The sequence below is a fragment of the Aquila chrysaetos genome, chromosome 7 (assembly GCF_900496995.4).
Source record: "Aquila chrysaetos chrysaetos chromosome 7, bAquChr1.4, whole genome shotgun sequence".
In the NCBI taxonomy this organism is placed as follows: domain Eukaryota; kingdom Metazoa; phylum Chordata; class Aves; order Accipitriformes; family Accipitridae; genus Aquila; species Aquila chrysaetos.
In genome coordinates this window covers 37,690,143-37,711,387 of record NC_044010.1, presented here as the reverse complement: position 1 = coordinate 37,711,387, position 21,245 = coordinate 37,690,143, and the positions used below count along the sequence as shown (strand labels likewise).

General features: G+C 43.7%; 1 long non-coding RNA gene across 1 annotated transcript; it reads right to left on the bottom strand.

Annotated features, from left to right (window-relative positions):
* Nucleotides 1-1,715: 1,715 nt before the first annotated feature.
* Nucleotides 1,716-20,150, bottom strand: LOC115344154. The gene is made up of 3 exons (XR_003924450.1): nt 20,140-20,150; nt 3,423-3,425; nt 1,716-1,832 (listed from the first exon to the last, which is right to left on the bottom strand). It is a non-coding gene; the product is annotated as an uncharacterized LOC115344154 (long non-coding RNA).
* Nucleotides 20,151-21,245: the final 1,095 nt, after the last annotated feature.

Below are 21,245 nucleotides of genomic sequence, written 5' to 3'. Positions count from 1 at the left end.
CACAGACTAATGAAACTGACACAATACATTTTCTGTAATGTTATTGAGGTGTGAATTAGAAAGAAGAATGTTGGAAGTGTCTGTAACTCATACATAGCATATATGAATTCCTTCATCTGCTTTTACTGACTGATTTATTGCAGAAATCAATACAATGAACAAACAAATATTTTCAGTATTCTTCCAGCTGTTCCTATCAGTTTCTAAAAGCAGTGTGTATCAAAACCTCCAAAATGTTGTAATCTTCAAAAAACCAATACATATTTAACCTAGGAACAACATACCAGATGGTTTTAAATATGCAATATTTACTATAAAGTGAACACTAAGAACAATGGTAACTTGAGCCAACATCAGCTGAAGTCTTTAACCAATCTTTGTTCATTTTACAAAGATGCTTGATTAAATTCTAGCTTCAAATGAGTGATTTTAACTAAAATGTTTTACTTGCAGCTACTGCCAAGGAACTGATGGATCACAGTAAACCAGCCCACAGCATAGGCCAGGAATCTGCTGGTTGGTAATACCTGATGCTTAGAAAGAAAAACAGAGGAGCAGATACCTAGCCCATTTTTTTTTGCTTCACTGATAATTTTGGAATGGCAACTTCTTGTCTCTGGGACAGGGAAGATTCCCTGAAATCACAAGAGATAGGAAATAATTTGAAAATCACAAATAAAAAGGAAAACTGTTCATTACTCAGTTCTGCCATCACTCCAGTTTGGTCTTGAGGTCTCAAAGACTATGCTGGCTCAGGGAGGCTGCTATAAGCCATTTATTGTCTGTTGCAAATAAAATTTTGTCCAGTTTGCATTAACAAAATGGATGCTAAACCTCCTGTTGTGGTTTCAGCCCAGCCGGTAACAAAGCACCATGCAGCCGCTCACTCACTCCCACCCCGCCCCGGCCACGGTGGGATGAGGAGAAAATATAAAGGCAGGCTTGTGGGTCGAGATAAGGACTGGGAGGGATCACTCCACGCTTCTGGTCACAGGCAAAAGACAGGCTCAACTTGGGCAAAAACCAAAATCGATTTAATTTACTACAAATCAAATCAAAACAAGGATATTAGGAAGTAAACCCAAACCTTCAACACCTTCTCCCCACACCTCCCTCCTTCCCGGCTCAACTGTATTCCCGGTTCTCTCCACCTCCTCCCGCTGGCGGTGCAGGGGGATGGGGAATGGGGGTTACGGTCAGTTCATCACACGTTGTCTCTGCTGATCCTTCCTCCTCAGGGGGAGGACTCCTCACTCGTCCCCTGCTCCAACATGGGGTCCCCCCCACGGGAGACAGTCCTTCACGAACTTCTCCAGCGTGGGTCCTTCCCACGGGCTGCAGTTCCTCACAAACTTCCCTGGCATGGGTCCTTTCCCTGGACTTCAGTTCTTCCCGAACTTCCCTGGCGTGGGTCCTTTCCTCGGGCCGATCTTCAGTCACACACTGCTCCAGCACGGGCTTTCCCATGGAGTCACGGCCATCCTGGGGGGCCTCCGCTCCCCCGCTCCCCTCCATGGGCTGGGGGGGACAGCCTGCCCTCTCCCACCACGGGCTGTGGGGGCATCAACCTCCTCCGGCACACCTCCTCCTTCACTGACCTCGGTATCTGCAGAGGGGTTCCTCTCACATTCCAATCCCCCTGCTCACTGCAGGTTCCCCTTCTTAAATCTGTTCTCCCAGAGGCACTACCACCGTCGCTGATGGGCTCAGCCTGGGCCAGAGGTGGGTCCGACTTGGAGCCAGGGAAGTTTCTAGCAGCTTCTCACAGGAGCCACCCCTGCGGCCCCCTCCACCACTACCAAAAAACCCTGTACCACACAAACCCGTAACACCTCCATTTTGGTTTCTATTTTACCTCTGAGAAATCACCACCTTTCCTTTTATCCCTAGTCAATTCCTGTCCTTGTCCTGACCAGCCAATCTGACTCACTGGTGTGTGCCTTCAATGGGGAAGCTGCCTTCCCACAAGTTGACTTCTCTTTACAGCCTGGAGTTTGGGGTGCAGTAGAAGTAGTCATGTCCCTATAGCTGTGTGTGGATGTGTTTTTGTGCTGTTAAGGGGAATGAAAGCAGGGGCCTTTCCTTTGGCTGGTTTCTTGCTGTAGTACTGCCTGCCTCATTGTTTTGGAACCCTCTGCCACGGAGGACAGTCTCCTGCCATCCCTACCCCTGCGCCACAGAAATGGGGGCTCTAGGACCTGCAGAACAAGCTGTGATGAAAGCAATGTGAGGTTTTGATTGCAAAAAGATTTGCAAACTGAGCTTCCCAGACATTAATAATCCATATTGTTGTAGGATTCAAATTTGCTGAACTCCTGACCCCATGTCAAATGCCTTCCATTGCACCACTGGTATACTGCATTTTTTTCCTGAAGAAAACAATGAGTTTGATACTGAGGATGAAGGGACATAACATGTATGAGCTATTTCCCTTATGTCAGAAGGTGCTTGGTACCCTATCATGCTCCAGCAAGATTTAACAAATTAGTCAGTGGTCAAAAGGGAGAAAGCACTGAAGTGATTAACCAAAGGGAGTGCTCACTCCAGTAAAGAGCATCTTCATGGCTGATGGAGCAATGGGTGGAGAAGTTAGCAAGTCATCTGTCGCAAGGCTAAGAGTAAGGATAACTATGCTTGACAGCATGTATTAATGCCAAAAGAAGGGCCTTATTCCATAAATACTTGTTTGCTGATGCCAGAAAGTCACACAAAAACTATCTGAAATACTCACTGTATGAGCGGTTCATTCCCATTAGGGCTGAGAAGCGTGGGACAACAAAAACAAAGATTATCTCAGACTCCAGCATTTGTCCCACCCAAGAAACGTGGGAGAGTATTCATTGCCTGAGCAGGGTTGAGATAACTCTGCCTCGCAGTCTTAGGAGAGGTGGCACCCAGAGCCCAGCACCCGCCATGGGGAACAGCCACAAAGCCTGCAAAGCCAGCTGAACCTCACAGGTAGGGACAGACCTGCTTCATACCCATAAACCCTCTCAGGCTTGTAAAAAAGGGTGGCTCCCTGAAAATGACCTTCTGGGAGCAGCTCTTGACCTGTGCGAGCTCCCAAAACTCGCTGGGAGACCCTTTAGGAGTATGCTGGCTGGCATAGACCAAAAGTGCTCCAGGGTCTGCCTAGGCAGTTTAGTTTGACAAAGTGGTGTGTTTCAATGCCTGGAAGGTTTTCTGAGATGAAGGCAGCCAGAATTTCCCAAATCCTTCACTGGAGACAGCAGAGGTGCCTTGCCTGCAGTACATAAATGCCTGTGGTCCCCCGTTTCCACTGAGTGTTAGCAGTGACAGACCCACAGCTGTGAGCAACTCGGAATTGCTGGTGTGGCTGTAGTCTTTCTGTCTCCCTCAACGGCATCGCAGGAGCCAGGAGCTGGACAAGACAACCAGGGGCTGAAATATCTGGGGACCACAAACTCCATGGGACAGGGGCAGAGTTTTAGGGGATTGAGCAAAGCGGGGCTGAGGCTTCGACCCTCCGTGCCTAGGCCAGGACTAACATTGCCACCCCTCCTTTTAGGACTGCTTTTCTCTCTCAGTGGTAGGGGTCACACAGCTACATCCCAGCCCTAAACAGACCAGAGGGTTCAAAGGCTTCACCCCCTTGCTTGCTTGCTGCAAGGCAAGCCACATACCTCCTTCATGGGAAAGGTTCTCAGCCAAATACAAAACTGCGCGACTCTTTCCCTGCTGGGTCTGGCAAGTAAGCAGGCCGACCAGCCCAATGCCTTGGTGCCATGAGGAAAGGCTCATAAGGAAGGAAGAATGAGAAAAAAGCCTGAGGGAAAGCCCCCTACCCCCAGCCCAACACAAACATCCCTTTTTTGGGTATGCTGGAGAAAATAATATTTAATGTTGTTTTCTGCGAAAGGCCTTGCAGTATTTTAAATGGATATGGGCAATTTTAAAGTCCGTCTTGATTTATGAAAGTTGTCTTAACAGATAATAATGATGTAAACTGTGTAGTGCTCCTTACGGCTCAGTTTTATGTATGCGAGGTGTTAGCAAACATTGATAAGGGAGCTGGGAGCAGAAAAACTGCAAAGTTGTCTCTGCTTAGATTTTATCCTGCTATGTTATCCTGAGGTACAATGCCTATTCTCCACACATTTACATGGAAAGAACAAGAAAACCTTTAGGCTGCTGATCCCCCAGACTTCTCTCCTTCCACTTGCGGCCTGTGCTGTGACCATCAGCTTCAGGGCTGTCTGCCAGTACTGCTGTGCTGTGTGCTCAGTCCCACTAGCAAAGTCCCAACCCTGGGTTACACAGTTGGGATCTTTTCCTTCCAGTACTGTTCCTAGATAACTTATTCCTTTGTCTGAAGGAGAAATTTATGAGCTTGGATAGGATACTGAAAAGTTTATGCAGTTGTCATCTTAACAATAAAACATCCATGGAGTGGATGGGGAGGACAATGTGCAAACCATTAGCATCCCCACAACTACATCTGTGCAGAGTATCCTCTATTTGTTCATGCAAAATATGTGATTGAACTAAAAGCTGGTGAAAATCCATCCATACACATTTATGTGATTCAATGCTATGGGTTTGAGTCAATGCCCTTTTTATTCACTTTTCAAAATTCCACCTAAGTGAATCTTTGAAAAACATTAGGAACAACAATAATGCCAAGAATCTTTACATCTCTGCACTGCATGTCTTTCTAGAAGGATCCAGCTTTAAAACTCACAGTATGTTTGGGAATCATCCCATCAGGAAAGAGAAATAAGAGGCTGACCTGTGTATTTCTCCCACAGTAAAGTGCAGCATTTACAACTTAAACCACTATCTCTGATAACCATCTGTGAGTAAATCAATAACTGAGTCCTTTGTGGAAACAAGCTGCTGCATAATGGTATCTCTGCATATTTTTAATACTGATAAGGCAATGCACCTATGAAATGCATAGGCATGAACCATGTTTCAAGTAATTTCAAACAATAAGCACATCAATAAAAATCAAACTCTTCTAGACAGTTCACAAAGAGTAAAATTCATCCCTGGGCAGGGGGGCTGGCACAGAGACATTTCACTTCCCTAAGCTATCTGAAACCTTCAAAACAGTGCTTTAAAGGCAATTCAGCATTACACAGACTTTGGGTTGGCCTTCTGCTCAGCAGTGAATTTCATCCATTGTGAATTATATGCGAGAGGACTTTGATTTTTCACCTAAGAAGAGAAAAGGACTAAACGAGTAGGATGCATGATTCATTTCAACTAGATATCCTACTTGCAATCAGCACTTATTGTCTCTGGTGCTTGTAAAGGACAAAGCGGGGTTGTCTTGGTATCCTGGAAGGAGCTAAAGAGGTTTGTACATAAAAAGTGAAGAACAGGAGGAAGAAGAGATTGGGGGAAGGAGTATCTAGTGAGCTAGTTTTTTCCCAGTGCAATGGCAAGAAGGTCTATTACTAAAACAGCAGGTAGCAAAATGGCACCTGTGTATGCTTTGACAGGAGTTACAGAGCTGCAGCTATGAAGGAAGTGCCCCAAACTTCCATGTGAGGGGTATTATACACCATAAATAAGTAAAGGTTATTTTGCTGTACTGAAACTTGAGAAATATTAGTATTATATACTATTCTGGGCACTGGTAAAATTGCTTAGAGGTTTGAAATTGAAAAGGTATTATGAAGGAAAATCTTAAATACTCTAGAGGTTTAGACTTTGAGTTATGAGGAGGGATTAGCCTGTGCTGGCCTCTGCGGCCTCAGGAAGAAATGAGGTAAAATGGGAGATTGTCAGAGAGGTAAACGAAATCCTGAGACGAACAGATTGAAGGCAGTAAGCTGTTAAAGATAGCAACTAATTTAAAAACAAGACACCATGGACTAAAACTGGGATGGGATGGGATGGGTAGGTGCACAGGCAATTCAGACAAAATTACTTCACAGAAAAGAATCTGCAATTTGGCATGGATGGGAAAAGTCAGCTACTGAAGCGTGTGTGTTGGGGAGGGGGTAGAGTGCAAACCCACTGTGAAAAGGAACAAGATGTATTTTTGGACAAGGATAAAATTCAAGGTTGCAGCCACTAATTGGATTTTTGAGGATATGCTGATACTAGCTACTTGTAGGTTGGTTGGTATTTTCCGGGTTTGTGAGGACAGACTTTAACAAACCGATGTTTTCTCCTAGCAGTTAATGTTGTGGAGTCCTTAAGTCATTTGCAGCGTCAGCTGGAGCTCATGAAGGTTGGTGGGACTCCTTCCTCAACTACAACAGGCTTTGGATAAGGCTTCTCTGGTAGAAACTAGTGGAGCTTTACAATTTCCTCAGCTCTGTGGGTAGTCCTGCTTTTTGATTACCAATAAGCCTTTTAAGCGAATTACAGCTGTAGGAGAATACTGCTTCTTTAAGCCTTTTCTCGCCTGAGTGCTGAGTGCCCTTGGACCCTCCCTTCCTTGCTGATTTGCTCAGGAGTCCCTGATGGTCTTAACTCATTCTGTTCACGCTTGTGCTACTGCTATCAAGATTTCTAGGCATTGGTATAAAGTTTAACCTTCAGATCTTAAGGAGTCATAGACTAGATTTCTATGACATCTGAAATCAATATAAGTAACAGCGATATTTACTTCAAAGCACTGAACAGTAGGTAATTTTAAACACAAACCTTTTGAGGACCTGCCAGTGCTAATGATCAGTGCTCTGATATTGCATGTACACTTGCCCTAGCTGTCAAATAGCCACATATAGCCTGTAAGGCAAAGCAGCAAAGTCCCCAAAACTCTGACTTGTACTTCATAAGCTAATGAAACAGTTTCATTAACTTACTTACCACAGGGAATGATGGTATACATGAACAGGTCTAATATATTACACACAGGAAAGTGCTGCAGTAGACATATACCCAGACCAACACGTCACAAGGTGATACCTTGATTTTATTTTCCAGCTTACAAATACAGTGGGAAATGATGCTGTGACTGCAGACTTCAAAGGCAACAGGTGAATTTAACGTGAGCGGTGTCCACTCAGTCCTTCTTTTGTAAAGACATGTAGGAGTAGAAACATTGGCATGCTTTAATTGTTTTGTCCTCTGATGAAGCAAAGCAGGTGTAGACTCAGATAAATCAGCTAGTCAGGCAAGGCTTTTAGTGAGTTCCGGTTAAAGCTTTTCCTTAAGGAATGAATGGACAAAAAGCATGACGTACTACCACAATATGCTCAAGACCTGCATGACTTTATAGTTTATCTTTTCCAATATACCCATTAATATAGTGCAGAGTAGAGAAGAAGCTGCTGGAAAGCATAATCTGGGTATTTCCATCCCTTGAATGTTTCAGCTCTTTAAAGGAATCTTGACTCTGCATCGATGTATTTGGCTTTGAAAGTCAGAATATCCTAACTTGGCTTAGCCTGCCACTGCTGAATCGTACTCTCTGTTGAACTCTACACTCATTTTGGTCTGGAAAGAAAAATTATTTTTTTACTCATGTTGAGTGGCATTTGCCAGTCTATTGATTAAATCAGAATTATTTCCATAATCAGGTGTTACCTGGTATGAATCCAGATGTAATTGACATCCTGTGAAAAGTATTGTAAAAAATGGAAATACAGAAACTTGCTGTCCTAATTCATATTAAGTAACAACTGTGATACTCAAAGTATTACAGTCTAGCCTAGAGGAACTTAATTAAGTGACACCTCTTTTATAAGACTATTTTTAACCTTGTAACAGCATATATTTTAAAGCAGAATTATGCATTTGCTGAATAGATTGGCAAGTCGACTGAAGCAAAGATATGCAAAGGTTATAATTCTCTGTTCTGCTACAAAGGAGACCAATCAACCACATTTTATTAACAAAATCCATGCCACACCAGAATGGTCTCTGCTTTTGTTCCTGGGTCACTTCGCTTTGTCTTGAGATGAGGAAGCGTGTGAGTTCAGTGGCTCTGCTCCACCTTCCCATACTCTGCTCTCCTCTGGTACTTCATAACTGCAGTGTGCAAAGACCCAAGCCAGAAAGAGCTGCACGCATCTTCACCCACCCAATATATAGAGCCAGAAATTCTTGCAGTGATGAATTTTTCCTCACAGAAATCAATAGAAATGTATTTTATTATAATCTTAAGATCAATATCAAATAACTAAGCCAAGCTTTTGGAAAAATAAGTCCCTAACTATAAATTTTCCCTAAATTTAAGCTTTGAAATCAATTGAATCCATAGTACGCCCCAATACATTTTATGGCCATTTGAACCATTGCTTTTATATTTAACACCGTATTTTGTTCTAGGAAAGGGTAATAAATGTTTCTGCAGCACTGAAGAAAGCCAACAGGGGACACTGGTTGTTTGGAGTACATTCTTTCAAAGCATTTTTCTTCATGTTGCTGGAGGAACTAAATTAGCTGGGAAAACTCGAACTAACAACCAGTTATCCGTCACGGCTCTTTGTGCCCTAATATCATTGCACACAATTGTTTTACAACGTGAAAGGCCAACAAAACATGCTCCCAGGGACAACCCTACATTGAAAACCATTGGATAGGTGCTACTTTATGATTGAACCTAAAGCAGTTCAACTTAGATAATAAAATGTAGGAGTGTAGTAAGGTAAATGACAAAGGCTATGAAGGTCTGGGAGGACATCAAAACCTGTGTCAGGCTCTATCTAAACAAGCAACAGTGCCCATCTTTGCTGAATTCAACCTGCAGTCATGGGTCACAACCCAGAACTACTTGTGAGCCAAAGAAGGCAGCAGGAAACCATTCGGAGTCTGATCATTGTGCAGCTGAGCATCTGGCAACGGGAGGGATGCAGCTTTGAGAAGACCCTCCCAAATATGCTGCAACAACATTGTCAGTATTGCTACCGTGGGTAAAGTAAAAACCTTGCTACAGCAAGTGAGTATAACCGGGTTATGGGAGGATCCTGAATTATGCTCAGACATGGTGGAAAATTAAACTACTGTTCTGGGCTCTGAAAGTTTTCTTTGGCTTTTAGTGTAAGTTTATGCTCCTGGAAATGGGAGTACCTCAATGTCAGATGCATCTGGCCCTGTAACACTGATTAGGGTCTTCCAGACTCTAAGGGCCAGATTGGCAGGTCTGCAGCATTGTGCAGAAGTGGCCTCCAGGATGGATTTAGGGCCACACACAGAGTTTACCTGCAGGAAGAGCCCCATAGCTGCCTCTGAGATGGTCCCGCTGATGTACCTGTGAGTAGTGAAGCAGTGGAAGAATGGGGAGCGTCATTCGGAGCTGCCTTTTGGAGATCCCACAAGGGTGCACTTCTCTACAGCGTGGGTAGGCCCAGAACTTCATACCAGGCATGGAGAAATGGTGATCTCATGTCTTGCACCCGTCTTCAAATGCCCTTGTGGAGATATCACAGAACTGATAGGGGGTAGATAAGATGCTCTGAGATCCCTCCTAAAAGGATTCTATGAGGAATGATGAGATGGGGGAAAAAAGGACCTCAGAAGACATGGTCCCCATGTGAGGCCATGACAAGGTGTTTCTTTCTTCTTCCCGTATCAGGTTACATGACAGAAATATTCAGATCTCAAGTCTGTGGTCCCTATCTCTCAATCTCTTTCCTCTGCACAGCAGGTTCATCAGGGAGGGAAGCTTCAGTGGGGAAGACTGGGAAATGCCACCTTCCCAGTGCAAGGTACACAGGGTTTTTGTCTATCTATTATCTATTCTGTAATATTGTTTCTAAACTCTGGGACAAAATGACATCTCAAAAATTTCTTTGTGGTGCACAGACAGTGGACTTAAACCCTGGGGCTGCCCCAAAAAAGCTGGGACATCTGTTGACTGTCACGGTATCTTCTGATGCAAGAGCTGGTGGGACTTGTGGTGTCTGAACTCAGCCTGGGCCTGCAAGGGAAAGGCAAAAGCGACCACAGCCTCTGGTCTCCTGCAGCCTGCCTTCCAAAGGTGGTGTACATACACTGGTACATGCTGGTGGCAGGCGCAAGTTCCAGTTTTCTCCCTGCGAGACAGCCTGGACACAGTAAAAATAATAAAGCATGAAGGGGTGAGGAAGCAAAAGTAGCTCCAAAAATCCCTTGTGCTCCTTTCCTCAGGCCACTGGCTTAATCCCAGCATTAGCAGCAGTGATGGGGAGAGACCAGTTTTCCTGGACTGGCTATTTTCAGAACCTCTCTGCCCCTGCACAGCCAGGCAAGGACTGCATATGGCTCAGAACTAGGATGTTTGGGCCACTGTATTTCCTCTACAAGGACATCAAAAGGAGGGTGCAATGGATTCCCCTTCACCCTTCGGTACTGACAAAGAGATGGAAAAGGTGGTGCAAGTTAGTCTATGTGGTGCAACTGTTAGTCTATTTTTGCTCCCAAGTGACTTCCTGAACTTTGAGCCTCGCTCCTCAGCAGAGCAAGCTTCTTCCTCTGGTGAGTGTCCTCAGTTTGGGGATACGGTACGTGGCTTTGTGTGAGTGCAGAGCACCATTTTACAGTACTTGAGATGCGCAGATCTTCCTATTTTTCCCCTTTCTATCTCGTTGGCATTGTAAAGTTCCAGCCCAGCTCATCACCAGCTGTCAAGAGATTACTATTTGTAGATACAAATCCTCATAGCTGTTTGAGGAAAGAAAATGAAGGATAAAAAAGAAGGGAATCATGCCAAAGGATGGCCAACAAGATGTCTGACAGACAGACAGCCCCCATCCTTTCCCCTATGGCTTGAGCCAAAAGGGCAGGAGACTGTTACCAGGACCTGCCTGGAAACAAAGAATAAGCAGACACCTGTGCCTGCTCCTTTCACCACTGCAACCATCCTTCTGTCCTTCCACCCATTAACTGTCATTTGTAAAGCGCCGACGTTCGGTTGGCAGCTGCAAAGCCAGGGTCCTTCCCCTGAGCTGCTGGCAGTGGTGATATTTACCCAACGTCTCCCTGCATTTCTGCACGCTGCTTTTCTCTTGGCTTGAAGGAAAATGCTACCTAATGTCCTGTTGATGATCTGATTGTTACCCCAGGAATAGAGGTAATTTAAAACAAAAACAGATTGCTTCGTTTGTGGAACGCTGTTAGTACTTGGCTTATAAACTAAACTGGTAACAGATACAGATTTCAACCTCATTTATTACTGAGCTATAAATAATTGTTCTCATAGATCAGTTAGCTGGGAGTCAAACTAGTTCCAGAGGAGACAAGTGGTTGGGAAAAACCCTTACTAGTCCTCCCAGATGGATATTGTTTGGACTTGTACAAGAATATCCAACCTACATTCTTCCTTCTGTCTCGTACTCTCCCAGCTCGGTTAGATCACATTGGCAACATGTTTGATTCGTGTCTTCATATAAAATATGTCAGTGCCGCTTGGGAGGGATTAATGTCCAGAATACAAAGCCATGGGCTTTGAACTCAATTTCTATGGCCATAGGCAGGATTCTAAATTCAGTGTCCTAGCTTTCTTGAGCAGCCTACCTCTTTATCCCTTGGCTCTCATTCCAGGAGGTATAACTGAGGTGGGGCAAACACAGCACGGTGGGAACAACAGGTGGGACTGGGACAGTACACCTAGTGAATTCTTTGGCCTTTTAAGCACCTCATGCTTTATTTTTTAATCTGTTTTGTGCTGGGCTTTTTTTTAAGTTTGTGGGTTGTTCAGCAGGGAGAGCTCTGTTTGTTGACTCAAGTACATGCAGATGTACCTGACCACAGCACCACCGCCTGAACTTATCTATGCTATGGGAAGCTACCGTTTCTTTATAAGGTATCCTTTCCATTAAATAGCCTCCCTTTCCTTCTGTATGCCTTCCTTTCAGCCTATTCCATACCTGGAGGGGTTTTACGCACCTCAACAGTGATGGGCTTCAGAAACAAATTCACCCAGAATGGCAAAGTGCACTTGGGAATTGCTAAAAGATTTCGTCCAATCATTGGTATCAAATGGGACCTTTGTAATGCTGTGATAACACAGACGCTCTTTTTTTTTAACTATCTACACAATTTACAGGGGTTTAAATCAGGCGTGGATGGTTAGGGATGGGAGCTTGTACCCTATATGCTGCTCACTTAACCCTTCCTGCTATGCCACTGAGGCCCAGAAAAACAAAGAAAATGTTACATGATGGATCAGGAATAGAAAAAGAATAAGAAAAATAATGCAGCCTTACCTCAAATGTATGTACAGTAGTAGCTACTCTATTTTAAAGAAAACTAGAAGAGGTTCATAGAAGGGCAAAGAAAATTATTTGGGGCATAGAAAACCTTTCATATGAAAAAGGTTGTGCTAGGACTGTTCACCTTAGAAGGGAAACCAATGAAGGAGAGTATGATAAAGATATATTAAATCTTGTCTAGTGTAACACTGGTGGCTGAAAATATTCAAGTAAATTGAAAAGCAGCAATTTCCAGACTGATCAAATAAAACCCTTTTCACACAGGAGATAATTAAACCATGGAACTCTCTGCTGCGAGGCACCAGGGAGGTCAGGCACTCAGCTGGATTGCAAAAGGGCAGGATTTCTGTCTGGTAACGAGGCTCTCCAGACTTACAATAGCTTTTCATGCGTTTTAAGATATTAACATCTGAATTGCAAGGAATAGATTAGGAATAGCTTTTCACCGTTAGGAGTGGGAGGCGCTGCCCTGTGATTTCTTATGCTTGTTTCTGAAACATCTTCCTCTGGAGGCTAATGGGGTTGCTGGGGTGGCCTGGCCACCTGCCTGATGAGAATGATGCTGATGTCCCCTTGAGGGCTCAGATCACTGCCCATGCCACCCGGTCGGGCTGGGGAGCCTGGGTACACCAGGGGATGAGCCCCAAGTGTTTCTAGTCCCTGCAGCTCCTCTCCGGGGGCTCCTCCAGTTGGTCTGACTGCCTCCCTGTCTGAGGTGGTCCAGGTCCAGGGCTACCGACATCGGGGCTGATACCCCCTCACTCACACCACGAACTTGCACCTTTGCACCTTTTCCTGCAGTAGCTCTCCTCATAAGCCTCATCCCTGGGCAGCTTGTGCCAGAGTGTCACCGGCAGTGTGGCAGCACCGTCGGCACGCTCCGGCTGCGGGAGCAGCATCTGGGGGTAAGTTGCCCCTGGGAGGCCCTTGGTCCTGGGATGAGGTCCAGAAAGGGCCTAGAAAGACATTAGGAGCAGTTCTGCCTCAGTGGCTTTCTTAAAAAAAGGCCAGGGTTATTCTTTTTATCAATGTGTAGGTGACACTGTGCTTGTGTGCATTTTTAAGAATTTAAACTGTCTAGAAGGAGTATGGCCAAAACATGACGTAACATCTTGGCTTTCATATGGGTGTTGTTGGGGTCTTCAGGGACTGAGTCCGAAATCCCAGAGTTGTTTCCCTGTTTAGCCAGGACTATCAAAGAAATTTCTCTTCATTCACACAGAATCAGTCCCGCCACAGATCTTTCTTCATTATACTTTGTTGTCTTGGGATGTACATTTGCTGAAGGAGAACTTGTGTTCCTCTACCCTTCAGATGAAAACCCCACTGCAGGAAAAGCTGTCTTCTTCAATTTGATTTGAAGCTTGAAGCTTCCAAGCAGCTGTACAAAAGATTTCTGTATACATAATTCTGCGGTTATGTTTGTGCTTTAATTCCATGCTTATGCAAATGGACTGGGCTTTCCCGAGGAGCTTAGAAGTGGCTTGAAAAACTTCATAAAGGTTTGAAGGTTGCGTGGCATCTTATTATCATAGGTGACCATGTCCTAGAGCTCACTGTGGTTGGAAGGTAGTTGAACTGTGAGGGCAGGAAAGGAAGCGAGTACGGTTAAGTCTGTGGTGTCTTTATGCAGCAGAACTGTGACAGTGTCTGTGCCTGACATAATGTGGTTTAGAAGCACTTAATTTTTGTCTTCCTGCCTGCACTCCCTGACAGACAAGTTAGTTATTATTTTTTAACACCAGGTGTGAATTGTCATGCTAATAGCCACGCAGTTTCTTCAGTGCAAAAATTGCTCAGCAATACATTACAGCTGGCCTGACCCTTACTTAAGAAACGGTTGCAAAGACAAATATTAACAATTTCCCTCCACATAGGAGGAAGTGTACTCTTGAAAGAAATTATGCTGAGACTTGAGATCCCTTCAAAGTCTTCTATGGAACACAATGGATTTTACCCTCAAGTATCAACATCCCTCCTCTTTTAGGTTAGTAAGACATGTAGCATGCAGGCAGATCATATCTAATCTGAATAAACACCCCTTAATCAAAGTACTGGAGGTGTGAGGAGCCACAGCACCAACTGCTTTGAGCTACTGATCTGCTCCTATTACAAAGAGTGAACTGCTAAAGTAGATGCACCTATCGGTCTTTTCTGCTCGTAGTGCCAGGTTCAGCTATTTTTGCAAAAGGCATATTTGGGGTCCACAAGCACGATAAAGCATAGTTTCTCAGAGAGAGTCAGCTTTCTCTGTTCAAGCAAAAAGTCAGGGACAACATGCAGTCAGACTAAGAACTGATGTCTGCAGGAATTCCAGGTTTAATTCTATGAGTGATCTTTATATTTAGCTGTAAGTAAGTGGAGAATCACGTAAGAAGTCAGTAGGCACATGTTCCTTTGTAGCTGACCCCGTGAGTGAGGATTTCAAGGGGGCTGGTATCTGCTGACAGAGGACAGCCTTCCCACACTTGTTAGAGTTAGTGGAGGGAGAAAGGCTACAGCTAAGCTCTTGTAGGGTATGATTGAATGCAGGATCTTATCGTTCCCAACCAACTGAAGAGGAAACATAGGAAGACTAATCTATCTCCCTAGGCTAAAGTTAGCATTTGGGTGTACTCCCTCTGGTCCCATTAAATTCCCATTAAAAATCAATTTATTGGGACCAGGATTTCATTATCTCTTCTTCAGTAACCTAAAGCCAATGCCTTCTATGCTTCATCAGTTTCTTGAGTCCAGTTTGCAACATTTCTTCAAAGTCCATTTATGTTCAATAGTCACAAAACTTTATAGGCTGCCTAGGTACCTAGATTTTTGTTTATCCTCTAGAACCACATGAAATTCCTATGTTGAATCATAATGGAAAAATGGAAATGTCAAAAATAGTTGCAACTTATTATCTGAAGAGAAAAAGCAAGAAGTTAAGGCCAACTGACAGTTTTGCTTTAAGTCTTACCAATTAGATTTTGGGTTTTTTTCCCCTACTACAACTACATTTTAAGCCAAAGTTAATTTAAACTGGAATTTATTTTTTTTTTCATTTCAAGCCAAAACCATTTAAACCAAGAGTTTTCCTTAAAAGTTTTTATAATTTAATCTGTTGACATCTCATGTCAAAAAATATTTCACTGAAAATTTCTGGTCAGTTGTATTACCAGTGATTCAATGCTTAATTTGCTAGATGTTCCCATGTTTACTTCTAACTAATGGATATTTTATGATATAGTGCACCTTTATAATTTATTAATATGAAAAATTAATATATATCTAGCTTTGACTAACAACAAAACAATGGTTTTGAACGTGAAAAAATAGAAAGGCCATTCTTACCATAAATTCTTACGACTCTTGTTGTGCTGCATTCACCAAACTGATTTCTCCTTTTCAAATGCTGAAGAATAAGTAGCTGATAATTACACAGATTTATATATATTGTGTGCCCTTTTAAAATATAGGAAGCACACAACCTTGCGTTATTCTATATCAGGGGACCTGTACTGCAACATAAAGCTATGGCTGTGAATGATATTTAAAAAGTTTATTTATGGTTTGCAGTGTTTCAAATAAGGTTCAAAAATGCATACACAAATGAAAGCTAAGCTGTTCTGCCTTTACAGTCACCTGTGGTAAGGGATTGTCAGTTCTTTTTCTTGTGATGAGGTGCAGCTCCTCCGAGCTGTGTTTTGAGAAGACATGTCTGGAAGCACGGTGGCACGGCTGAAGACTTAAGCTGTTAAAGTTTCTCTTTGTAGTCATGTGGGTGGGACTAGTATATGGTAATTTATGAGCTAAGGTATATATAGCCTCTTTTTCTTTCTCCTCTGGGATTTTCAAGACCATAAGTTGGATTTTATTTGCAATTACCTGCCTGCAAACCTCCTTGCCTGTATTCTGCCTTTCCCCTATCCTTCAATATACTCTTTCTCTCTTTTTTGCCAACGGCCTCTGGAGGAAGCACTAATCAAATTTCACTGCAGAATTCTGCAATAACTTGTTTGTTTGCTTTGTACAAGAAGAAACGGGAAAATGATGAAAATTATTAGCCGGAGGCATCTCCATTGCATGGGGGAAAGAAAATTATACGAGAGCAGATCTGTTACTGCCTAATTTTGCACAGTGACCCATCGAGGGCTCCATGCCGCTTGCAGAGGTGTGTGTGCAAGGCAGAAGGTCAAGCATCAGGGCAGGGGTGTCTGCCTCCTGTGAGCTCTGAAAAGCCAGCGCTGGCATCATTCTAGTTTTACGGTCTATGCTCACACGGTGTCTGAGCTTATGGATTTGCACTGGCTGCCTGGGAAGCACCGGTGTGCAGCCTGGGTTGTGTCCTCCCCGCTGCCCCAGGGGCTCACCTGACTCTGAACCTGGGGACCTTGTGTCACTGGAAGGAGGGAGAGGAAGGTGCTGCATGTGGAGCGGGGCTGAGAAATCAGCAGACACCAAAGCGGATTTCCCTGCCCATCTTGGGCAGTTGGGACATCCACAACTCTGGACATTCCTTTTCACTGTGAAGACAGTCCTTCAAAAACCCTGCAGACTGAAATGTCCATAGCATCCCAGGTACTTCTCTGCTTTTGTGTTGGCTTCCAGCCTTGGACTACTGATAGTGGCAATGATTCATTTTTTTTCTAATATGGAAATCACAATTACTGTCAAAAAGTAGGAAGTGTCATTGAATTTTCTCTTGAGACCTTTCCCTGGTGAAAAAAAACAGGATAGGAGCTAATAGTCGTAACAGCTCTTAAACAACTCTTGATCCTTTTGAATTAATTACTGGGGATGAAAGAGGCTGAGCTACTCATGAGTCCATAGAAGTTGACAATTAGTCTCTGGAAAGCATTAAGGAAGAATATCATTTTGGTACAGTGAGACATTAACGTTATCTTTCATAGTCAATGGGGACCTAAGGTCAGGAAGCAAGCAGTGTCCCTGTTGCCCACTGATTATAAGAATTCAGTGCAGAATTTAGTATCTCCTGCCATGAGCTGAAGTGGATAGTGTCTTGAAATAAAAGCTACCACCATGGTTTTTAGGAGACTTCCTCAGTCCAATGGCATGTCCATCTGAAGTTCAAGATAGCTTCTCTGAAAATTAAGCCTTTACCTTGCAAACACAAACACATTACCACTGACTGCCAGCCTAGGGTTCTGTATTAGGCTTGTGAACACTGGTCTGGGGAATCTGTGCTCTCATACAGTTATTTCATCTGTACAGGCAAGGATTCAGTTCTTCATCCAAGTGCAGTTATTGCCAGCTCCATTTTGTCTTGCTGTTACGCATTTGCTAAAACATGCTACACACTGACAGACTGTCCTACTCTGAGCCTCTATTTATGCTTCCCTCTATGAGCACTGTCAAAACTGGCTCTTCAGGCTTGAAAATTCTGGTTTGAAACCTTCCCTGAATCTGTTTATCTCTGTATTTTTAAGATACTAAATCTTAGCCTCAAGGTAGAAGAACAGTCAGCTCCTCCTTTTCAGTTTAGGACAGAGGATAACACCTTGTCACCAACACCCAGACTGTGTTTCACTTCCCTTCATCTGCTCCTTCCCTTCACCTCCAAACCAACAAGGGGTAAAGATATGTTACATCTCCTCTTTGCAATTAAAGTCTGTCTACTGTAGCTGGGTAGTGCTATCGTGAGTCATAGAAGTCTGATATTATCTGTGTCAATGAGTTCTACAAGCTAATGATACATTATATAAAACATCTTCTTTGAAAAGAATACTTCGCTGGCTTTTGGTCCTTTGTTAGCAATCAAGTACTCTTTTTTGACCTTCACTATACAACCTGATTTTATGTACCTCAGTTGCATATTCTCCTTATTTTCTCTCTAAGAGAAATAATTCTGACATTTTTACTTTGTCTTCACGCATCTTAGCCTTACTGAAAGCTGCTGCCTGTCTGTCTCGTGCCTTCTGCCTCTCTCAAGACCTCTGATTTACACTGTTCTCTGTAGAAGTGTTGAAGCTCTGGGCTGCTCTAACAAAGTACCCAGACTTCAGGAGAGGATGATCCTACTTAACACTCTGGGTTAAGGTGATGGGGAGTAAATGGAACAGTGTGAAGAAACGTAACAGGTAAAGCATCTCTAACATTTTGATTTAGGACAAGGATCCAGGCTCACAGACATTTTCAATCATTCATTTGAGAAGAAAATATGGTTCTGTCCCAAGTGAGCTAAAAAATCTGGTGGCAACGAGTACGATACAGAATAGATGATTCCTTACAGTTAAGCTCCCTATAGCTCTGGAAGAGACATATTGCCCTCCCTTTGTGATCAGTATTCTGGGAATAGCCAGATAATTTATCAAGAAATCAAAATGAGATTTTTGGTGTCCTAACCTCTATCAGTAGTGTAAAGTAAGTGAAAGAGCCATAAAAAGCTACTCCAGGCCTGTTGCTTAAATGAACTGCATAATGAGATGTAGAGAGCTCACCTGATCCAATCCATGATGAAAGCAATTACACTTTTCCACTGGCTTCACTGAAAGCTAAACTGGCTGCCAAGACAGCAACTGATCTTTCTGTTCAATGACACTGTAGTAAAGAAGCCCCACATGCTCACTTTGCATTGACTGTGGTCTCTACAACATCATTTTGACAGCTTTTTCTGAAAAGAAGCAGTTAAAAACACTCCATGAAGAAAAACTGTGATGCAGAGCTTGGTACCTTTCTGAATTCCTAACAGCTTGTAAACTCATGGAGAGAATGTCTTTGTGCTCAGCTGAGAAACAGCTTATTTCTAAGGAAAAGCCTCACTCCATTCAATAGAAAAATATAAACTCTGCTACAGGGATGTCTGTGTTCAGACTATATATGTAAGTACCCTCTGCTAATTAATACTGCACTATCACCCCACTAATTAATCCACAATAGATCTCCTGCCATTTTCCAAGGTAATACAGAAGTTGGAAAAATATAGCCATGAAAATCTGAGGAATAATGGAGACCCCTCAATGGGGCGTACTGAAGGCAGAGACCCTGGGAGGAGCTCTGGACACAGAAAATGCCTCTCAGTTACAGAGACAAAGATATGTGCAGCACTCTCCCCTCCCAGTATAACCTCACAGCTAAAGAAAGCAAGCTTTCAAGTGATATAAGACATTTTAAGATATTTTACTATGAATCCAGCATTTCTCTGTGTTTACACAGAAGGTCATCTGAGTCAACCCAGCTGATAAATGGTGTTTGGTCAGTGTGAAGCCAGTGAATATTCCGAACAAATGGGCTATATGTCTTAAGTACTGCAGGGCTTGCTGGACCACAGTGGAAGACAAGTATGAGGAGGGCTGAGAAAATGTATTCTGGCATGCTTAGAAGATTGTCGTGGTTTAACCCCAGCCAGCAACTAAGCACCACGCAGCCGCTCACTCACTCCCCCCCCACCCAGTGGGATGGGGGAGAAAATTGGCAAAAAGAAGCAAAACCCACAGGTTGAGATAAGAACAGTTTAATAGAACAGAAAAGAAGAAACTAATAATGATAATGATAACACTAATAAAATGACAACAGCAATAATGAAAGGATTGGAATGTACAAATGATGCGCAGCGCAATTGCTCACCACCCGCCGACCGGCACCCAGCTAGTCCCTGAGGGGCGATTCCCCGCCCCCACTCCCCAGTTCATATACTGGATGGGACGTCCCATGGTATGGAATACCCCGTTGGCCAGTTTGGGTCAGCTGCCCTGGCTGTGTCCTGTGCCAACTTCTTGTGCCCCTCCAGCTTTCTCGCTGGCTGGGCATGAGAAGCTGAAAAATCCTTGACATTAGTCTAAACACTACTGAGCAACAACTGAAAACATCGGTGTTATCAACATTCTTCTCATACTGAACTCAAAACATAGCACCGTACCAGCTACTAGGAAGACAGTTAACTCTATCCCAGCTGAAACTAGGACAAAGATGTAGCCTATGTTAGAATAATCTGGGACTTTCTTTCCTCCCAGTGTCATCGTTATAATTGAAAAAGTCCTCACCATTACGTGGGAAGTCATGAGAAGGACAGCTTCATCTCTCAGGACACATAATCCCACCCAAAATCAGTGGCAACTTTTTCTTTTAAGAAAGTGTACTGGAAGGCTGAGGATAAGATGACCGTACCTTTGTCAACTCCAAAGAGAAAATAATGCAGATAGTGATAATGGAATATTTGTGGCCTTCTAATCTGCCTGTGAAGTCAGGACTTCTTCCTAGAAAAGAGTCTTGACAGTGCTGCAGACCTTGGCTGATCACCACTCACACGGCACCAGAATCAAGGACAAGCCGGCACATTGAAGGTCCTCATACCAATGACACATGAAATGATTTTAATGAGTTACTGCTGATGTTAATGAGCAATTGATTGCCATTGCAACTGGACAACATGTAGTTGTAGCATGAGCAGGTATTTTCCTCACAAACAAAAGTGGAAAACAAGTGCTGGATACCAGCACAGAACTTTCTGGGCTAGCAGGTATATGAAAGGGAAGATTTGACCAGAGCACAGTCAGAGCTGCCGACTGCTAAAAGGAAATAAAAGCACTTTCCTAATTATCAGATGAGGTGCATCTGGAAAAATCAAAGTGCAGAAATAAGGACAATGAAGGCACTTTGATAGTCCCTGAGTGGAGAAGAGAGCTGGCGTTTGAGGACAGCACAGGGTTTCTTGCAATCAGTCAGGGAGGTATTTGTAAAGTCTTTCTGAAAACATGGGGAATGGGTGAAATAAGGACTGCAGCCTCTCCAGAAGGTGGGTCACCTGAGTTGGACGTCCTTCCCCTCAACTGACCTTGCTGGCTACACTCATGTGGAAAAGGAGCTAGAAAACTGCTGGGATGGGCTCTTTTCTACTTTCTCCCCCTCTCTTTCTTAGAGCCACCACAGTGAAGGGAGTACAAAAAGCTACGTGGTTCAGATGCTGAGCGATCAGGGTTATGGCTGGATGCAAGCTGTGCCCGAGCATCTCCCAAGAAGAGGTGTGTGTCTGACTGCACCCTGGCCCCAGGGGGATGAACCTGCACCAGCCCCACGCCTCAATAACTGCAGGAAAGAAACCTGCCTGCTGGAGGGGAGCAACAACCACAAAAAAATGGGGAACACGCTCTTGTGCATCCTACTTGTGGCTTCGGTGGATGCTCAGTAGGATTTCTG